Consider the following 20,805-nt stretch of genomic DNA (forward strand, 5'->3'; position numbering starts at 1 on the left):
TAGTTCAAAATCTGAGAATTCTGATAAATTGATTTCTCTTCCTCTCTCACTCTCCCACTACAACTTTTATACAGTAACAAAAACAAACAAAAAATGATAGAGTTCAAGTAAAAAAAAAATACTGTAACATCAACCCCAACAAACCTGACCCCCTTCCAATACCATTTTGAATGTCACCACCATGCCCAAAACAGGAAATCATCCTGGATTGCTCCTTGACTCTCAATCGCCACATTGTATATCTTTCAGCTTCCAATAATACTACCTCCAAAATGGGTACTTTTACATGGACTCCCCTGCATCTTCACTGCACCATCTTTGCCCTCCTCATCTCATTCATTTAGACTACAGAATCTCGACTTACCCTCTCCAAACCTCTTCGCTGTTTCCCAGGATCCTACATAGTAGGGGCCATCACTTACAAAGTAAAATTTAAGCTCAATTGTCTGTCAGTAAAGGTATTTTGTGATCTGACCTTTATCTGTATCACCTTACCTCCTACCACTTCCTTTCCTTTTTACTACCAACTTTATTCTCCAAGAATATTGAACACTTGTAGTTCCAGGGACACGGCATGTTTTGCACTTCTGTGCCTTTTCACTTGTGGAAATCCAGCTGCCAGGCCATGCTCTATTTAGACCACATGACTGCACTAGTGAGCTGATGGATAAATAAATGAATTTATTGTTGTCCTTCTTGGTTGCAATTTTTCAGAGCCTCAAATACTTTGTGTTTTGTTCTCCTAAATGGACCTTAAATAGATGAACCGTTTAAGTAATTATGTACTCACACTATGTTACACACTTGAGTAAAAGGACAAAGCATTTATAATCTCTGCCTAACAACACAGCATACAATATTCACAACAAGTTGGAAATTAAAAATATTTTATTTAAGACCATAGTACATAGTATGATGCATTAGTTATTGGTATCTGGCATGTAATAGGAATTTGATAAATATTTGAAACTAAGGAAACAAAACAGAAAAGCAACCAACCGGGGCGCCTAGGTGGCTCAGTCGGTTAAGCGGCCAACTTTGGCTCAGGTCATGATCTCGCGGTCCATGAGTTCGAGCCCCGCATTGGGCTCTGTGCTGACAGCTCAGAGCCTGGAGGCTGTTTCAGATTCCGTGTCTCCCTCTCTCTGACCCTCCCCCGTTCATGCTCGGTCTCTCTCTGTCTCAAAAATAAATAAACGTTAAAAAAAGATTTAAAAAGAAAAGCAACCAACCAAAAAGAAAGAGAAAGTGAGAGAAAAATTATTTGAATTTAAAAATCCAAGAAGTATTTTGGATTTTTTATACAAAAATCCTCACATTATTTTAATCCAAGAAAACTTTGTACAGACTATTTTATTAGAAAACCCAATATGTAAAGGAAATATATTATTCATTCCCTTAGGTCTGCAAATACTGATCACTGGCTACATGTTTGGATTGTATTAGAGACATAGCAAAGTACAAGATCTCTGTCTTCTTGGAGCTTTACTTCTAGCAGTGAAGACAGATAACAATGGAGAAATTTTCAAATGGTGTAAGTAATATGAAAATGACAAAATAGGATATTGTGATTGAGAATGATGCGCAGGAAGTTTGGCTCCTTTTGATATGGTTATTGAGAGAGCCTCTGTGAGGAGGGGGTAATTTTGAAGTAAGACCTGGATAAATGAAGATGAACCCAGACAGACAAAATATCACATGCACAGGCCCTTTAGTGGCAACAAACTTGTCAAGGTCAAGAAACTGAATGAATGAAAAGCTACCATATTATCCAGCAATTCCACTTCTCTATCTATCCACATGAAATGAAAAGAGGATATTGAAAGGATATTTGCATTCCCAAGTTCATTGAGGCATTATTCACAATAGCCAAAATATGGAAATAACTTAAGTGTCCATCAATGGATTAACAGAAAAAGAAAATGTGATATTCATATATATTATATACATATCGCACACACACAGTGGAAGGAAACCACAGCATTTGAGTCAACATATATTGACCTTAAGGGCGTTCTGGTTAGTGAAATAATCAACATAGAGACAAATATTGCACGGTATTACTTACATGTGAATTGAAAGGAAAAAAAACCCTAAAACTCATAGAAACAGAGTAGAAAAGTGGTTGCCAGGGTAAGAGGGGTATGGGAAATAGGGAGAGGTTGGTTAAAGGGCACAAACATTTAGCTATAGGATAAATGAGTTCTGAGGACCCAATGTAAAACATGGTGACTATAGTTGACAACATTGTATTATATAATTTAAATTGCTAAAAGAATAGAACTTAAATGTCCTCAACAACAACAACAACAAAGATAAATATGTGAGGCGATGGATGTGTTAACTAGATTGAGAGAATTCTTTCACAATGTATAGGTCTGTCAAATCATCACAACGTATACTTTAAATATCTTACAATGTTAATTGTCAATTGTACTTCAATAAAGCTGAACAAACAAAAACACCCAACATGTCTTGAGCACCTACCATGTGCCCATCACCAAGCTTAGTGATAGGGATGCAAGGTGAAAAACATACTTCTTGTCTTAGAGATTATACGATGTACAAAGAAACACACTAACATAATTTTAGAGTAATACACTATTTGTGAAGGTAGAGATACGGGAAGATTGGTGTAAGGATCAATTATCCCAAACTGGTGATTGGGGGAAGTTTTCCTGAAACAGGTAACACCTGGATTTTGAGTTAGTTAACCAAGCCAAAAGGGTGCTCCATGCACAAAGAAAGTATAAGCTAAAAAAGAGACAGGTTTTCATATACATGGGTGCAAAAGAGGTCATTCAAGTTAGTATTACTAAAGCTAAAAATAAGAACTGAGTAGAAAATAAGATTTGGGACATAAACAAGCAACACATCAAGAATGGCTTCAAAGTCATTTCAAGATGTTCAAACACTATCCCGAGGTCAATTAGAAGCCATTGATGAATGTTGAACAGTAGACTGGACCTAGTCAGATTTGCATTTTAAATAGATCTCTGGCAGCTGGTGGGGAACATCTTGGACATATTTTTATCCAGCTACTATTCTGGAAGAAAATTGCTTTTCCAGAAATGCCAAACCTCTTCTGAATTTTTTAAACACCTTTAAACTAACTGTTTAGAACAGTTTTAAAGGGAGTTGCTTAATATTTACCTTATAATAATTTTTTGTTTCAAATTAACTTTGTAGTTTAAGTGCACAATGGCAAAGAGGTAGAATAAAAAGCGGTTTGTGGTTTGACTTATTAGCCAGACATTCTGCTAACAGAAGACTGAGTTGTCCTTGGTTTTCTAATATTATTCATGTCTTAGATCTCAATAGAGCAGTGAATTCATCTGACTCAAATGTGACAGGGGATCCTCTCTGAAGGATATCTGCAACCTTTTTGCATCTTTCCTCTGAAAATCTTTACTCCTCTAATTTGATTCCATAATTGGAAATTAAATAGAAATCCATACCTTCTTAAAAACATCATGATTATAAATATTGCACTGCTTTCACCAGAGGGTGTCTATTGTGATGTTGTATATCTTTTTGACCTTTGGACACTGAAGCACAGGTCTCTGTTCAAGGAAGCACACACTTAGGGTGGATGCAGGTTTCATTTGTGTGTTTCAAGTGTCTGCATTAAACTCTAATTAGCTATCCTATCTGGAAACTTCTAATACACTTGAAACCATATCCCAGCTTAAAGTCTTGGCCAATATTGATATGCAGGTTTCCCTGATATTGTAAATACATTATTAAACTACTGTCTCATCCACCTCACCTATTACTGGAGTAATTCTTTTATTTATTTATTTATTTATTTATTTATTTATTTATTTATTTAGATAGAAAGCACATGGAGGAGGGTCAAAGAAAGAGACAGAGGGAGAGAAGAATCCTAAGCAGGCTCCGTGCTTTCAGTGCAAAGCCTGACACAGGGCTCGATCCCATTAACTGAGATCAACACCTGAGCTGAAATCGTCAGAGGCTTAAACCAACTGAGCTGCCCAGGCACCCATGGGGCAATTCTTTTAAGAGTCTGTACTTCTGCACTCTGTATTCACAATTTGGCACAAGTGGCTAATGAAAACAATACCATTTGTGAGTACCTTTCTTTGGAAAGAAGATTCAAAGTTTTTGTTTTCTTTTTGAAAATGCAATAATTGACTATTTTCACACTAGAGGCTAATTACTGAGCATTTGCATAGTTTTTTAACCAGATTGAGATAATTTGAGGAGTTAATCTTTAAAATCTGTCCTTGTTGTCTCTACTCTCCTTCTGCCAGCATTTGCTATTCCCCAACTTCTTCCATATCAAAGCCATTAAATATCATTGATACTATCAGTTTCTCCACCAATGAAGGACAAGATGCTTTTCCCTAGAAAAAGAATTAAAAAAAAACCCAACACTTCATTTGCAAGAGTATGTTCATATTCATTTTTTTAGTTTTTTGTTATTTCATTCATTTAATGAAATTATTAAACCTCCTTTCTCTGTAATCAAAGCTTGAAAGACAAATCTAGTATCATTAAAAGACCCAGAGTAGGCACCAGAGACCTGGATGCAAGTCCTAAATTTGTAACTAATTGTGTGAGCCAGATAATGTAGGCTCCTCACACCTCAGTTTATTCATCTAAAAATGGAGCAGATTAAATCAGTAGTAACTTATCTTAATTAGGTCATAAGCCTCTTGCAGAATCCAAGAATTGGATAATTGGATAATTATGAATTATCCACATATACAAAAAATCTTGCATTTGATTTCTTGGGAACCTATGGAATCCTAAAACCTGTATATGAATGCTTGGGAGATTCATAGGCTCCTGGTTATGAAACATTGAAGTAAATGGTCTCTACCTTTAGTGTTCCATAGAGGCTTGCCGTTCAAAGTGTGGTTCAGAGAGTAGCAATTCACCTGGTAGTTTGTTAAAAATCCCAGACCCTGGGGGCACCTGGGTGGCTCAGTTGGTTAAGCGTCTGACTTCGGCTCAGGTCATGATCCTTCAGTTCACGGGTTTGAGTCCCGCATCAGGCTCTGTGCTGACAGCTCAGAGCCTGGAGCCTGCTTCAGATCCTGTGTCTCCCTCTCTCTCTTCCCCTCCCTCCCTTGCTAGCTCCCTCTCCCCCTCTCTTGCTCTCTCTCCCTCAAAAAAAAAAAAAAAATTAAAAAACAAAATCCCAGATCTTGGCCCAGACCTACTGCATAAGAATTTGCATTTTAGGTGATTCATATGGACACTAAAGTTTGAGAAGCACAACTATTAAGTTTATTTATTACATAAATAAATTTCACGTAAAAGCAGAAAGGAAGGTAAAAATGATTATTAGAATGGTGCTTTCTTTTCTCTTGTCTCTGTCATGATGTCTCCAAATACAGACAAACCACACCAAGAGTTTTAATCATGGACTCAGATCCATGAATGAATTGAAGAGTCTTTCAATAAAAGAAACTTAAGTCTCTGGATTTTGTTTTATTCATGGAAGAAATATTTCTTTACATTATGATGTTTGTGTTAATGATAATCATGATTAAATATTCGTGGTATTTGGGGAAGTTATCACTACTAATGGCCCCATTGACAAAATGGGAAGAGAAAAACCAAAAACTTAATTTGGCTATGTGAAAGTATTTCTAATGGCAGTCACTTATGTGAACCACTTAGCATTTATGCTCAATAATATGCAGTATAATAATTATTACACAATCCATGGATAGACTCAGGTATCAGATTAACATTGCTGTAGGTTTTATTTAATTACAGTAGTAAAGTGCAGAGATACATTTAGTCTTCATAATTTGTTACTCTTACAGCATGGGAATCTGCTCAAAATTTTTCACAACCAAAGCACATATTAGTTAAAAAGGACATGTTAAAGATGAAAATTAGTGTTTTATATTAAGCTATTTAGTGCTAATATAGGATCTCTATTCTGAAGTGTAAATGTTCTGCTTCAAAACATATGAAAGAAATTTAAAACCGTAAGTATTCATTTGCAGATGTCAGACTTGAACTTTTGTATTAAATATACCTAAAATTAAGATAATTTTTGAAGTCCTCCTGGGTAGATGCCATATTAGTCTTCAAAACTCTGAACTCCCATATTTCCAAAATGACTTCTCAAAATGGAATAACTAAATGTATTAGAAGCATGGAAGATGTAGGGATTAAGGGATAAGAAGTAATCAAATAAAGTAAAGAGAAAATAAGGTTATGGGTGACAAAAGAGATAGCTATGAATGAATAGAGTGAGAATCTCATGCATAAATGCAGAATGACATTTACTGAACAAAAAAAGAACAGTGGACAATGTAGGATGTTTTTAAAATTGTTCGTGCATCTTTTGTCATGCCATAATAGTCACTCAATCGTGCTCCATAATTAAATCAATGTCACTCTCTCCCTCTCTCTTGAATATGTTATAGTAGTAGTGTCTCTTGGTATTCCAGAAAGTGTATAATAAATTAAAAAAGATGGTTCACCATTGTATTTCCAATAAAGATTCCTTTAGTAGCTCCATGACCTCATGTGAGCTAATTGCATCAATGATTATTCATTCCTCTCCTATCAGAACTTTTAGAAAACTGTGGTTCAATTGTCTATGCCCTCTTACTTAAGTCATTTGTTTATCTCCTTTTATCTAAGCTACTTGAGTAATGAGCAGTCACTGCCAAAACAGATTTTTCTTAAAAGTTGAAAAAGCAAGAAAAAGAAGGCTAATTTCTCTTTTTTCATCTCTAGTTAAGAGTTTAGGTAACTTTCTTTGCACCCATTAGACAAGCATTCTGGGTTCAGTGCAAGACAGAATTTGGGTCGAGGGCGGCAATGGTGAAAGTGTGTAGATAATGGTTTCCCAACCACAGAACTCAATTGCCTCAGTGAGTAGTAAGAGTCCGGTAAAGAGCCAATCTGTTCTGTTGCATCTCAGATTGATTTATGTCAGTTTATTCATTTGCTAGTCTAGGGCATTTATTTTGCACTGAAACATTCACATGCTAATTTAATAGATGTTTGTTGAATAAAGACAATAATTCAAGTGAATGATAGAAAATATGCACTGTTCTTATACTTTATAGTCCATTTAGGAATTGATTTATTATTTATCTTTTCTACTTTTTTTGCCATGCAGATTTAATTTTATATTGGATATCATTTCCTAGGCAAAGCACAGACTATGTAAGTGGGTAATAGGGTTTTATAGTGCCTAATCATAATATTGCATACAATTATCTTTTAATAAGAGTTATAATAATGATGTACTCTACTACTACTTTTAACAGTTACAATGATATATTTCTACCTATACCCATGTAGATGTAGAGATTGCTTCTACTCCTTGTCCTGTTCCATTGTGAGGGCTGATGTGCTTGAGGAAGGAGCTAAAGGACAAGAAGAATACACAAGAATCAAGAACTAGGATGGAAATAAGAAAATACTGGAAAAATACTAGAAACAAATCAGATTTACCCTGCTCATTGAGCTCCATATTCTCGTTTGCCCTCAACTTTCCTCTCTCTAGTTGAAAGTCTTTGTGTTTGTCTTTAAAGCAAATTTAGGACTTGACATTTCTGAACTTAGAATTTTTAAGTAAGCCAGACATGCATATGTGTCTATGCATCTGTGCATATATTTACACAAGTGTGCGTTTGTATGTAAATATATTTAGAAGTGTATGCATGTGTATTGCATTTGCATGTGAGTATATTTGCACATATACTTACACGTTTGGTAATCTGAGTTTGTATTCATATAAGTACATATATATGTGTGTGTATTTGAGTATCTACATATGTGTTTATATTTGGTATATCAGAAGAAAAATAAATTTGAGAAAGTAGATAGCTCATCTATAAAATTGTTTGGTTTAAAAAAATAAACTTTCTAATATATTCTGGCTGGTTTATATCAATAAACTTTTTGTGTGCTTCAGGAGAATACATTTTAGGATGAAGAGAAGGCGACCTTGGATAGTATTCCAGGGATTTGGACAATTTCCAGGCTAGGTTATTAATTGTGACTTGTATGTTTTCTGGATCCTGCTGTAGCAATTGAATAAGGAGTCATTTTCTTTTATAAGCAATTTTTATTCTATATGTGGATTGCTATACTCCATTTTAGAGATGGCTCTGTCTCACCAGCCAGAAAAAATGCTTCTTTTCAATAGAAGTTCACTGTTTAGCAGCTTTAATTAATGATCAAGAAGTTTTCAATGAGTCTGAAAGGTGAGGTCAGGTAAGCTAAAAAGTATTATGATTACACTTTCTTCCATGAAATTCAGCATAATATATTAAAAAATATAGAACAAAGTTTAGCAATGGTTATGAAACCTCTAATAATAAATGGGCTTTCAATATTTTTCATACACTCACTGGCAGAGTGGCTTGCTTTATAAACTTCTTTTTATCTGCATAAGTTATAATTAATTATACAGAATTTCCAATCCCAATGTGAAGAGCTGAAAACCACATGGTAATTGTTCTTAATAGTTGGATTCTTTTCCTGGTTAGCAGCATAGAAACTTCTTTCTGGAATCACAACATTGTCGTGCTGAGTTGAACAGGATGCAAATCTGGCCTGAAGTTTTCTTACAATGACTATAAAAATATGTACTGTTCATCTACTCCTCAGGTTGTCATTAGGAATAAAAGCATATTATCTCAGTAGGATTCTGTTATCTCTCCAGTTACACAGCCTGCCTGCAGACAAGGCCCAGCTTAACCCAGGAACCTGAAATATTGTGAAGCCACATGCACATGGAGATAATAATGAAATGACTCCCAGTTTTCATACCTGTTTCAGAACAGGCACTTGGAAGTGAGGGAAACATGGATACATTTTATTGCCTGCTTTTACATATAGAAAGTTAGAGTACATTTCTTCTTACTATGTTTATTTTTAACATTGAAATTTCCAACATAGTTTTCACAGAATGAAGAGCTAATGAATTTTAGATTTATTCAGATATTAATATACAATATATAAGCATATCTGGGTATATTAATTTCTTCTTCTCCCATCTTTCTGTACTATTTACCATCTTTCTAGCTGTACCTTACTTTGCTACAAATTTAAGTGCATTATGAGAACAAAAATTACTGACAGAATAGTGTAAGAGACATGAAGTAAAGCAAGATCATTTATAAATTAAGTAATATAATTTAAAAATATATACCAGAAGCTTCTTTACAGTTATTAGGGATATACATCTAACTCTGAGCTTCCTAGAAACCATTGAAAGACAGAATTATTCATTCAATATGGTCAGTAATAAAATCAGCATGACTTCTCTGAAAAAGTGTGAGAAATATTTCTCTTGCAGATCATCATAGATGACCCTGTATGATGTAGCGAACTGGATTGTATTGTATTGTATTGTATTGTATTGTATTGTACTGTATTGTATTTTTTTAATATTTTTTATTTATTTTTGAGGGGGGGGGAGGAACAGAGAGAGAGAGACAGAGGATCCAAAGCTCAGACAGCAGTGAGCTGGACTTGGGGCTCAAACTCAGTAACCGTGAGATCATTACCTGAGCCAAAGTCGGAGTTTCAACTGACTGAGCCACCCAGGTGCCCCCCTCTTTTCTTAATGATGGGATTTAAAAAAATAATATCCTTTTTTAAAATTTGATATGTTCCATAAGGGTCAATGTAGACTGAAAACATAATGGTAAAGTATAGTTCTGTCAGATAAAGTCTGCAAGAGGTGAGAACAATGCGTTCCTGATGTATAGGTTTCAAATTTACAACATCTAAAGTCACGGTTGGAAATTGGGAAGACATAGGCAAAGTTTGGCCACAGATCTATTGCATTTATCTAATCTTTTTTATTCCATTAGGGAACAGTGCTTCTCAAACTAATTTCAGTGAAGCACCAGTTTTTGTTTTTTTATAAATCCTCCCCTTCATTAATCAGTTTTTAAAAATATAATTATAAATAAATTATTAGAAAAAAGGAAACTTAAAAAAGACTTAAAAATACAAGCCTGTATTTTCTTTTATTCAATTTAACAGACATAAATTACTTCCAGCTTGTTATAAAACTCTCTAAATGCTTCCTCTCACTTTCTGCATTTCTCAGGGTCCAGTATGAAACACTTTGAAAAACAATCTGGCCTACAAAACATGCTTTGAGTAGCACCTTTGTATCCATGGATGCCCATCACTTCCATTACTCTACCTTCCCCCATGACCTTGTGTCTTACCCAAACCCACATTACTCATTTACATTGTGGGCTTGGCAACTGGGATTAGCTAAATTTTGGAACTTGGGGCAACAGTCAATTCTCCAAAAAATGCTAGTTCACATAAATAAGCTTTTAATGAAGACTAGATGAAGTGGGGCCAAAGTTATACTTCCTTTCAAGTTATAAGGGTTTAAATACTCTGTAGTACCACCTAAGGATACACCATTTGTTAAATTTATTCATAGAAGGCAGCCACCCTAACTCTGCATGGAGGTAAGTTTATTATGAAGATCAAAGGAAATAATGTGCATCAACACTTTGGAATGATGTAAAATGCTATTTGCACAAACTATGTTATTTGTTCACATACATGTACAAATTTTCAAATGGCAAGGAATTCAAAATAAGTGAAATAAACATTATTACACTGTGTATAATTCTGGAGGTATCATTGACATATATTCTACTTTTAGATGGGTTACAAAGCCCCAAATATATTGTTTCTATTGTGTTTTAGATAGTCAATTATCTTTTAGAGCAATTAAAACTTTTTAAAATCCTTGATATTTAATTTTATTTTTACCGTTACTGATGTTTTTCATGTTTTTAAGTAGATCCATGTTTTTGTCTTGTATTTTTTTGTTTCTTTTAGAGAGAGATAGCATGAGTCAGGGAGAAAGGCAGAGGCAGAGTGAGAGACAGAGAGAGAGGGGAGAGAGAGAAAGAGAGAGAGAATCTTAAGCAAGCTCCACACCCAGCAGAGAGCTTGATCTCACGAACTTTAGGTCATGATCTGATTTCTCAGGGCTCGATATTGTGACCTTGAAATCATGACCTGAGCTGAAATCAAGAGTTGGATGCTTAACTGACTGAGCCACCCAGGTACCTCTCTGTCTGGTATTTTATTTGTACCACATGAAAAACCATTTTTTTTTCTTTCTTTCCTTTTTTTTTTAACATATGTGGACTTTGTATAGTTATCTTGTTTGGAGTTCTCTTGACTTCTTGGATATGTGATTTCATGACTTTGATTATTCTTATATTTATTTATTTTTGAGAGACAGAGAGAGATAGTGTGAGCAGGGGAGGGAGAGAAAGAGGGAGACAGAATCCAAAGCAGGCTCCAGGCTCCAAGCTGTCAGCACAGAGCCTGATGTGGGGTTCAAACCCACGAACCGTGAGGTCATGACCTGAGCCGAAGTAGGACGCCCAACTGACTGAGCCACCCAGGTGCTCCATGACTTTCATTATTCTTAAAAAAATGTCAGGAAAAATCTAGTTCATTGCCTGTGTTTATAAAGAGAGTTTCTTCTATGTCTTCAAATATTTCTTTTGCTTGTTCTCTCTCTCTCTCTCTCTCTCTCTCTCTCTCTGTTTCTTTTTCTAGAATTATATGTATAGTAGAACTTTGGATATTATCCCAGAAATCTTGGATTCTCTATTCTGGTATTTTTATTTTTGTTTTCCTTTTACTCTTTTTGACTCTGTTTTTGTTTTGTTTTGTTTTTTTTTTGCTTTATTTTCAGTTTGTCTAATATTTAATGACCTGTCTTCAAGTTTACAGATTTTTTTTTCTGTGAGATAAACTGAGTCAACTAATAAACACATTGAAGGAATCTGTGATCTGTGATAACATTTCCTTTTATTTCCAGCATCTTCATTTGAATCTTTCCTATATTTTCCACTTTTCTGCTGAAATTCTCTATTAATGTGTATTGTTCATCTGTTCCATTAGGCCCTTTCACACATTAACTATAGTCATATTAAAGTCCCTATTTGATAATTCCAACTCTGGGTCATCTTTAAATCTGGCTTTCTCCATTGTTTTGACTTTTGACCATGGGTTCTTATTTTCTTTCATTTTTGTATAGCCTGTCATTTTTTATTCAATGCCAAACATCAAGTGTAAAACAACTGAAACTGATGAAAATTATTTATATCTGGACATGGGTAATGCCCCTTCTATGCTAAGCCCATTAGTTTGGGGGTCATTGGACTTATCTTGTTTGGTGAACTAAAGACTTCAACGTCCTCTAGAACTGCTTAGGATGGAAGCTGGGGGTTTGGAGAGGGTAGGATGTTGTGCCTTACCTACAGTGGTGGTGAATCCTCTACTCTGCACCTACTTTACTGAGGGAAGCTCCATCTTATGTTCTACCTGCTTCTAGTATTTCTTAGCAGCACCTGATGGAGGTCCATGTGAAGGCACTGGTAAATTCAAAGTTCCCTTGGGCCAGGGATTACAGAGGTTCTACATTGTCATTCGACCCCCATTTAGTCTTTAGCAGTTTGTCAAAATTGTAGCTGCTTTCTTTTTAGCTACTTGTATGGTGATCAGGTATTCTTTTGTTCTCTTCCACATATGACACCATCCCCATGACCCATTTCTACATAGAGGAATCTACCCATGGGTTAGCAATTCTGGATATTTGTTTGCATTATAAACTCAGCTTTCTGATGGGTTCAAGAAAAGTTATGAGTTTGTAGTTCACCTGGGTCTTTCTTATTGTTCAGGTGGGATATATGCTCTTTTCAGCTTTCTTTGTTCAGCCAAAGTAGAAAAAGAATCTTTCACTTCCTGAGTTTTAATTCTTGGGGGAAAGTTTTATACCACACTAACCTAATAATAGTACAAAATTTATTTTCAAGTATCTACTTAATATTGTCATGAAAAGTATGATTTTAATTAGTTCTTCAGTGCTCATTATCTGCTGCTTGCTTCTTGCATTACTATATACTATTTTGAAAAATCCAAAATTCTCCTAGTGGCCTGGAAGAATGAATGTCACTTGCTAATTATACAATTGGAAAGCACACTTACTTCATCTGTTACAAACTAAAATGATTATGTCTTTTCAAATTATTAAGTATGGAGAAAACATAGCACTTTCTGAATGAAAATTTATGGTGCCAGTGTTTTAGGGATTTCTACATATTATCTAATTCTACATTCACAATAATTATGCAAAATTTTTACATAATGGGAAAAAGATTCATAGAGATACTAAGAAATTTGACTTCAGTCTCAGCTAGTAAACAGTCAGATGGAGATATAAACCCAGTTATGTCTGATTACAGACAGATATATGCTTTTCCTCTATATAGTGCAGTGTTTCCATAGAAGCCTAATTATAACATAGACAATTATTTGTTTTTATCAGTCTATACGTTGCTGCTTTGTCCCTACATTGTTTTCATACTCTTCTATTGTTCAATATATTTGTATTTTCCTTTGTTTGTTCAAGCTTGCCACTGTCATGCTCCAAACAACCCAAAGTCATTTCCTTCCATCTTCCCATAAAACCTTATCTGTCTTGTATCTATTTCAGTCCAAACGTTTTATCTTCCTAAATAACATATATTTCATTGGTTCTGAAGTACTCATTAATGTAGCATGGCACATTTGTAGAGACAAAATGGTCACCAAAGACCTGTTTAGTATGAAGAAAATAGTAAAAATCTGGTTAATCAAAATTCAGAATTTAGAATTCTTAAATTTTCACATTGGCTCTGCAACAAAACCAGAAAACCACAGCCCCTGAATTGAAATGAAATTGCAGCCAGCCCATGAACAACCAGCAAACACAACAAAAACCAGAGAGCCCGTCATTTCATCTGATTCTTCAAGTTCATGGCACAGAAGGTGGCTGACCCTTGGAGAAAGACTTTTGTTCATGTGTTTTGTTTTTAGAACATGAGTAAGCAATAGGATGCAGAATAAATTGAAAAATTGGAGAAAAAGGCAGGGGAGAAATGCACCAGATTTCAGAGTTGGCAGCACTGGTTATAACAATAGTGGCCGATGTGGGGCAGGGATACAAAACGCAAAGGTTGGCATGCATGGGCAGCAGATGTCTGAACACCAGGGGAAAAAAAAACACTATGACAAAGAAATGAAGAAAACAGCACCTGTGCATCAGGGCAAAAGGTGAAAGTGAGGTATGCTCATCCTTAGTCTAACACTTTGATAAAGGGGAAAAGTCAAAGGCTTTGAAATTTCTAACTGAGGGTTAAAAGAGAAAGCTGTCCTAGATAATATAATCAATAATATTGATAATTTTGCTAATTGAAACTTTTGATAATTGATCAACTTTTGATAAAACTTTTGATAATTGAACAAGGGCTTGGATTGTATTTTTATGATTCTCTCATCAATTTTTAAAAGTATACAAGCTACAAAATTTTAAGATTTCACATTAAATATGAAATAATTGTAAATGCTTCAGGATGTCACAAAACAGAAGCAGCATCGGAATTTGGATATTTAACATGGCTATCAGCAAACCAATGGCCATTCAGAACTCTTAAAGATTATTCCAGCTCAAATATTCTGCATATCTTTGGTTCGGTTATTCCTTATGGGAGGCAATTTTCTAAAAAATCCAAAGATAAGTTCAGTGTTAATCGGCATTGCTACCTTTTGTTCACCTGCATAAATATTGGCCCACCATGCATCAATCGGGGAACTAGGCACTAGGCTTTTGAAGATTAGTAAGAAAGCAGCTTCAGAGTAAATCAGTGGGGGGAAACACATATAAACATATCATGCCAGTGTGATGTTGTAAAGTCATAATATGGTACAGATGAGCTTGGGCATTACACCAACACAGAGAAAGGCATGTGTCTCAGCGTGGGTTGTGGGAGATGCATATTAGAGAAGATAATAGCTATGCTCAGTCTTGAAGAAACAGTCTACAATTAAGGAAAATAAAATAGCTATAAGCCTTTTTCTGCTGATTATTTGAAAAAGTTTAAGCTCCCTTCAAACTGTAAAATAATGGAGGAACATTAAGGCTGTGGGAAACATGCATATACCCCATTTTTGTTTAATGGTTTTTATTTATAATCTACTATAATTACATAAAATAGACATTTCTTATATCCTGTGGTTTGGACTCAAGTTTTAACTTCCTACATAGAAATGCTCAATCTTTAAATCTGTCCTCCATTATATAACTACAGTCTATAGACCATAACCCAAATATTCAGTAGCAACTAATTAACAGTCTAATGTTACACTTGAAATACAATATATTGCTTTAAATTTTCCTTCTTAATTTCTGTCTTAGTGAGAGATTCATCAGTCTCAGATTGTACATGTTTAAAGCATTAGATCATTAGGAAGTAGCAAGGATGAATATATATATCATACCATAGATAAAGAGCATATCAAAACAAGCACTTATTGAAATCTTCTGTCATCGTTAGGAGACAATTTCCCATGGGTCTATCACATTTCTGCACATCTTATGAAAGAAGCACTGGTTCCTTTTTGTTCTCAACTTTTTTTAATGTTTATTTATTTATCTTTGAGAGAGAGAAAGAGCATGAGCGAGGGTGGGGCAGAGAGAGAGGGAGAGAGTGAATCCCAAGCAGGCTCCATGCTCAGCACAGAGTCTGACACGGGGCTCGATCTCACAAACCATGAGATCATGACCTGAGCCAAAATCCAGAGTCTGCTGTTCATGAGCCATCCAGGCACCCCCTGAACTTCTTTTAAAAGATGTTTGTAGAGCAAATAACCTCAGAAGATAGTACTGGTATCTCTTTCTAGAGTAAAAGGAGACTTACTTATTATCCATTATGAAGGTTTTGCATTCCTTAAGTTCAGGATCCCTTTCTTGAAATGTTTAACTCTGGTCTCCTTGGTGTTGCCTTGTGGAAACTAGAGCTTAGGGAACTATTGCAAAAATGCTGAAACCCTTGCTACTGCTATTGCTGTGAATAATAAATTGTCCTTTATCTCTGACCCTAATGTCTTCTGCCAGCATCCATGAATCTGTGGCAGGTTCTCAGGTCAGTTTAAATGCAGAGTAGTATCTCAAACTCTTCAGGGTTTTTGATAATTTTGGTAGTAAGGATGGGATGTTGACAGAGACAAGGCTTTTTTTTCCTTGAAAAGGAAGGATGAGGGCCTTGCAGGTCCATTAATGGGATTTGAAGGAAGACTGTGGGAATCAGTAGTAAATTATATAATCAACTGGGCAATAATGGTCCTCCACTTTTTTTGCTTGTTAATCAAGAAGAATAAGGGAGGTCGGGTAAGCTAAGTAACAGGAAATAGGTTAAAATACAGATTCCAAATGCTGTTCTGTTGTTAATTCTCCTCCAGGTGGAAGGACTTTCTTGCCAATCTGGTGGCCAGCCTCTGATCTGTGGCACAAGTTACAACTAACATTAAGATTAAGATTTGTACTGGATAGGCAGAGAGTTGCCTCCTATTTCAGGGATGAACACATACATTGAGTATGAAAGGGAGAATGCCATAACAGAACCCAAGTGAATCATTAGAACATTGGTTCACATGAGAAAGAAGAAGGCATGGAACACATTGTTTATTAAGGAATAATGGTTGTCTTATGGTTATACCTCTCCTTCATTCTATCAGGCTAAATAGATTCATTTGGAGTAACAGTAAAATCACTCAGTTATTTGTTGTTGTTGTTTGTTTGTTTGTTTGTTTGTTTGTTTTACAGGGAGTGCTGGTTGCTATAAGGGAGTTTTAACTTTCTTGGGGAGATTTTGCAAAGATAGAAAAACTCCTTTGGGAAACCATAAATGAGGCTTTGACCAGTATCTGAACTCTTACTGTCCTGGATTGAGTTTAGAATTCTGATGAAGAATTAGAAAGAGAATTAGAAAGAGATCCAAAGAAATCTAGATAAATTCTTGAAGTCTCCACCACTGTTAAGGAAAGCCATTCCCTTATGTTAAAACTCAGCCCCAATGTTAAAACTATTAAAAGTTTAGAGATGCTTTCTAGACAATGGGGCAGCTAATTCCCCAAATTAATATGGAGTCCTTAAAGAGGGTCACCAGTCTGTGAGCCAAGACTGAGTCAGAGATTGACTAGCAAAAAAATTCTGTGTGGTTATGGTTTCTGAATCCAGGGATTTCCAAGGCTGAAATAGATGATGTTGGTCAGCCACACAGCCTTGAGGGCCTCATATCAGCTGTAAGGGCCTTACTCCCCCACATACAGAGTATTGAATGGACCAAAAATATTCAAAGTTCATTTGGTTATGCCATAAGCTATTGCCACATCATTTGAAACTGAAAATACACATGAAGTCTCTCTCCTTTCCTGTTCCCTGATTCCTCTCTGCCCCTCTACTTTGACCTATGATTTAAAGTGAGACGTAAAATAAAAACAGAACTACCCTATGACCCAGCAATTGCACTACTAGGTATTTATCCAAGGGATACAGGAGTGCTGTTTCAAAGGGACACATGCATCCCAGTGTTTATAGCAGCACTATCAACAATAGCCAAAGTATGGAAAGAGCCCAAATGTCCATCGATGGATGAATGGATAAAGAAAATGTGGTATATATATATATATATATATATATATATATATATATATATACACAATGCAGTATTACTCGACAATCAAAAAGAATGAAATCTTGCCATTTGCAACTATGTGGATGGAACTGGAGGGTATTATGCTAAGTGAAATTAGTGAGTCAAAGAAATACAAATATCATATGACTTCACTTATATGAGGATTAGGATACAAAACAGATGAACATAAGGGGAGAGAAGCAAAAATAATATAAAAACAGGGAGGAAGACAAAAACATTAAAGAGTCTCAAATATGGAGAACAAACAGGGGGTTGCTGGAGGGGTTGCAGGAGGGGGGATGGGCTAAATGGGTAAGGGGCATTAAGGAATCTACTCCTGAAATCATTGTTGCACTATATGCTAACTAACTTGGATGTAAATTTAAAAAAATATATCAAACAAAAATTAAATAAATAAATAAATAAATAAATAAATAAATAAATAAATAAAGTGAGACATAATTAGAAGTCAAGGTATCCTTATCCCTACCTGATACATATATATCCAACAGAGTATGCTAGAAATTTCAAGTGGAAGGGGGAATCAAACTTTTACAGATGTGTTAGATGTGAATACTCAAGTCACTTTCTCACCTGGATCTATAGAATAGTCAGATCTAGCTAATGGCATTAAAGTAGAGTTCAATGGAAAAGGAAAGCTAACATGACCTTGTGAATAGAAACTTTGGGGCCAACTTAATGTGCTATTTTGTTGTTTTTACCTTTGACTATATGGTAAAAATTGATATGTTAAATGCTTATATTTCATCGCCCATTAAGTGCCTGAGAAGATTACTACAGTTGGGTAAGGCCACATGTAGAGAAGTGTTAATAGAACATGCAAATCACTTTCTAGTCTTCTTTCTGTTTCTTCCCAGATGGTCCACCAACAAAACCAGTATAAAATCCCAGGACAAGAAAAGTAAATCACAGCTCTGATTACACACCTGAAGACCACATGGGTAGTACAAGATGCAATATCTTAACAGAACAGCTCAATATAAATAATGAAAAAGACAGAACTGGAAGCTCAGAGTAGATTATCCCTAACTGTTCATGTAACTGAATTCATTGCACAGACTAAACAATTTCTATACTACACTGGACTGTGTCAATGCCTTCTTTTGTATCCTGTTGGCCCCCAAGGACAATGATAAACTCATATTCATGTGTCATGACCATGGATATACATTTGCAGTAACTCCCCAAGTTACAACAGGTTATCTCCAGGGGTAACTGAATTCCTCTGCCATTTGCCATCAGTAGGTTGGCAGTATGAATGCCTCTAGCCTCCGCTGCACAAAACTTTAACTACATAATGATATCCTGTTTATGACAAAGTCAGAAGCTTCCATCAGCAATGTCTTGACTGTGGTGTTTTCATACACACACACACACACACACACACACACACACACACACACAAATTAAAGTGACTGATAAACCCTGACAGAATTCAGGACTCTGCTTATCAAATAAGGTTTCTTGGGACTATATGGGCGGATTTGTATTATTTAATCCATCTGGCAGTCAAAGAAAAACCGCTGGTCTATTCAACTCCAACCAACAAAAAAGGTGCCCAGCATCTTACTAGAATCTGTGGGTACTGGAGACAGTATGTAACTCACTTGGATATTTTACTTGGACTTTCATATCAGCTAATCCAAAAATTGGCATCCTTTGACTGAGGTCCTAGCCCATACTCTGTGTTGGAAGTTGTCAAGTAAGCTGTGGCATAGTCTCTACATTTGGTGTCCCACATTCCTAATAAATCTGTGAAATGAAGGCCTCTGTGACTAACAATATTGCTGACAAAAGCCTCTGGAAAAGGCAGACAGCCTCTACTTGCAAGTGTCCCTTGGCGCTTTGGACTGGTCACCTCCCTATCATGCAGGGAACATATCATTTTGGGGTGAGTCAACTCACACTCAATGACTAACAATGTGAGACAGGGTTCTGTAGACCTCATTTATCAAATGGAAATGGTAATGGTATATTCAAGCTCCCAGCTTGCCTGGCTCCTGTGGCATCTCTGTTTTACATGAAAAAATGGCTCTCCCAAACTGTTACAAGGGTCTTAAATTTAACACTGCTGAATCTGCCATCCCCCGCCAGACAGCTCTGACCATGATTTGATCTATGATTTGATCTATTCCCCTTAATCTTGGCAAAAAAAATGTATTAGAAACAGCAAGGGATGGCCCCAGTTTCTGAATTTTCCATGTAAATACCTGTCAACACCTCTGGATGTTTTTTCCACTCCTATTTCTGTAAGAATTGCTTAGCCATTCAGTGGGTCAGACAAATGCCAGCTATTGATGTGGACAAATAGGACAAGTTAAATTGACTGCCCTCATGTAGTCCCTCCAAAACAAGTTCTAGTATCAATTATTCATGCTTAATTTAGAGAGTAAAATCTCAGACCTTTTATGGGTCTCTAAAGTCAGCAGGAATTAGCTATTGAAACAGCCAGTTGTCTCCTACAGGTCAAAGCACAAAGCCATCATTATCACTAACAGCCCTATGTCCCTTTCTATCACACAGCCATACCTGCTCAATAAATGTTCATTATTAGAGTAAATAGGATACAGAAACTTAAAATTACCTCTTTAAATTTAAATATATTTTGCTAAAGCAGTTTGTAAATGTTCATTGTTGCATAGATATTACATATATTGATCACTATCTCCATTTCTTTCCTCTTTTGTACATTTCCCATAGAATTTTCCTTGAAGATTTAGGTTTCTTAAAAGACAAACTTGGTATTTCAGACTTATGTTAAAAGTGTATATTCAGGGGCGCCTGGGTGGCGCAGTCGGTTAAGCGTCCGACTTCAGCCAGGTCACGCTCGCGGTCCGTAAGTTCGAGCCCCGCGTCAGGCTCTGGGCTGATGGCTCGGAGCCTGGAGCCTGTTTCAGATTCTGTGTCTCCCTCTCTCTCTGCCCCTCCCCCGTTCATGCTCTGTCTCTCTCTGTCCCAAAAATAAATAAAAAACGTTGAAAAAAAAATTTAAAAAGTGTATATTCAGTTACATTTCCTTTAAAAACTTACCCATTGACCTATGAAGACTGAATCAACCATTGGCTTCATTAGTATGGGACCATCTATATTTGTTCTTAATAATACGCAAGTATCAAACATCTTTGTCAGAGTTAAAATTAATATGGGAAGCAATGAAAACATATGCTTTTTTAAGAACATAGATTATTTTTTTGCCAAGACTTAGTCATGGCAAACCTCCATCAATTTTAGCAAGGCATATTAAGACTAAGTATAGTCTTTT

At 35.8% G+C, this 20,805-nt stretch overlaps 1 protein-coding gene across 5 annotated transcripts in view; it reads right to left on the bottom strand.

The window, feature by feature from the left end:
- Positions 1-20,805, bottom strand: part of FUT9 (fucosyltransferase 9) — a 197,192-nt gene that overhangs the window by 170,671 nt on the left and 5,716 nt on the right. The window lies entirely within an intron of this gene.

The sequence above is a fragment of the Panthera pardus genome, unplaced genomic scaffold (genome assembly GCF_024362965.1).
Source record: "Panthera pardus isolate Hobbes unplaced genomic scaffold, ASM2436296v1 HiC_scaffold_17, whole genome shotgun sequence".
In the NCBI taxonomy this organism is placed as follows: Eukaryota; Metazoa; Chordata; class Mammalia; order Carnivora; family Felidae; genus Panthera; species Panthera pardus.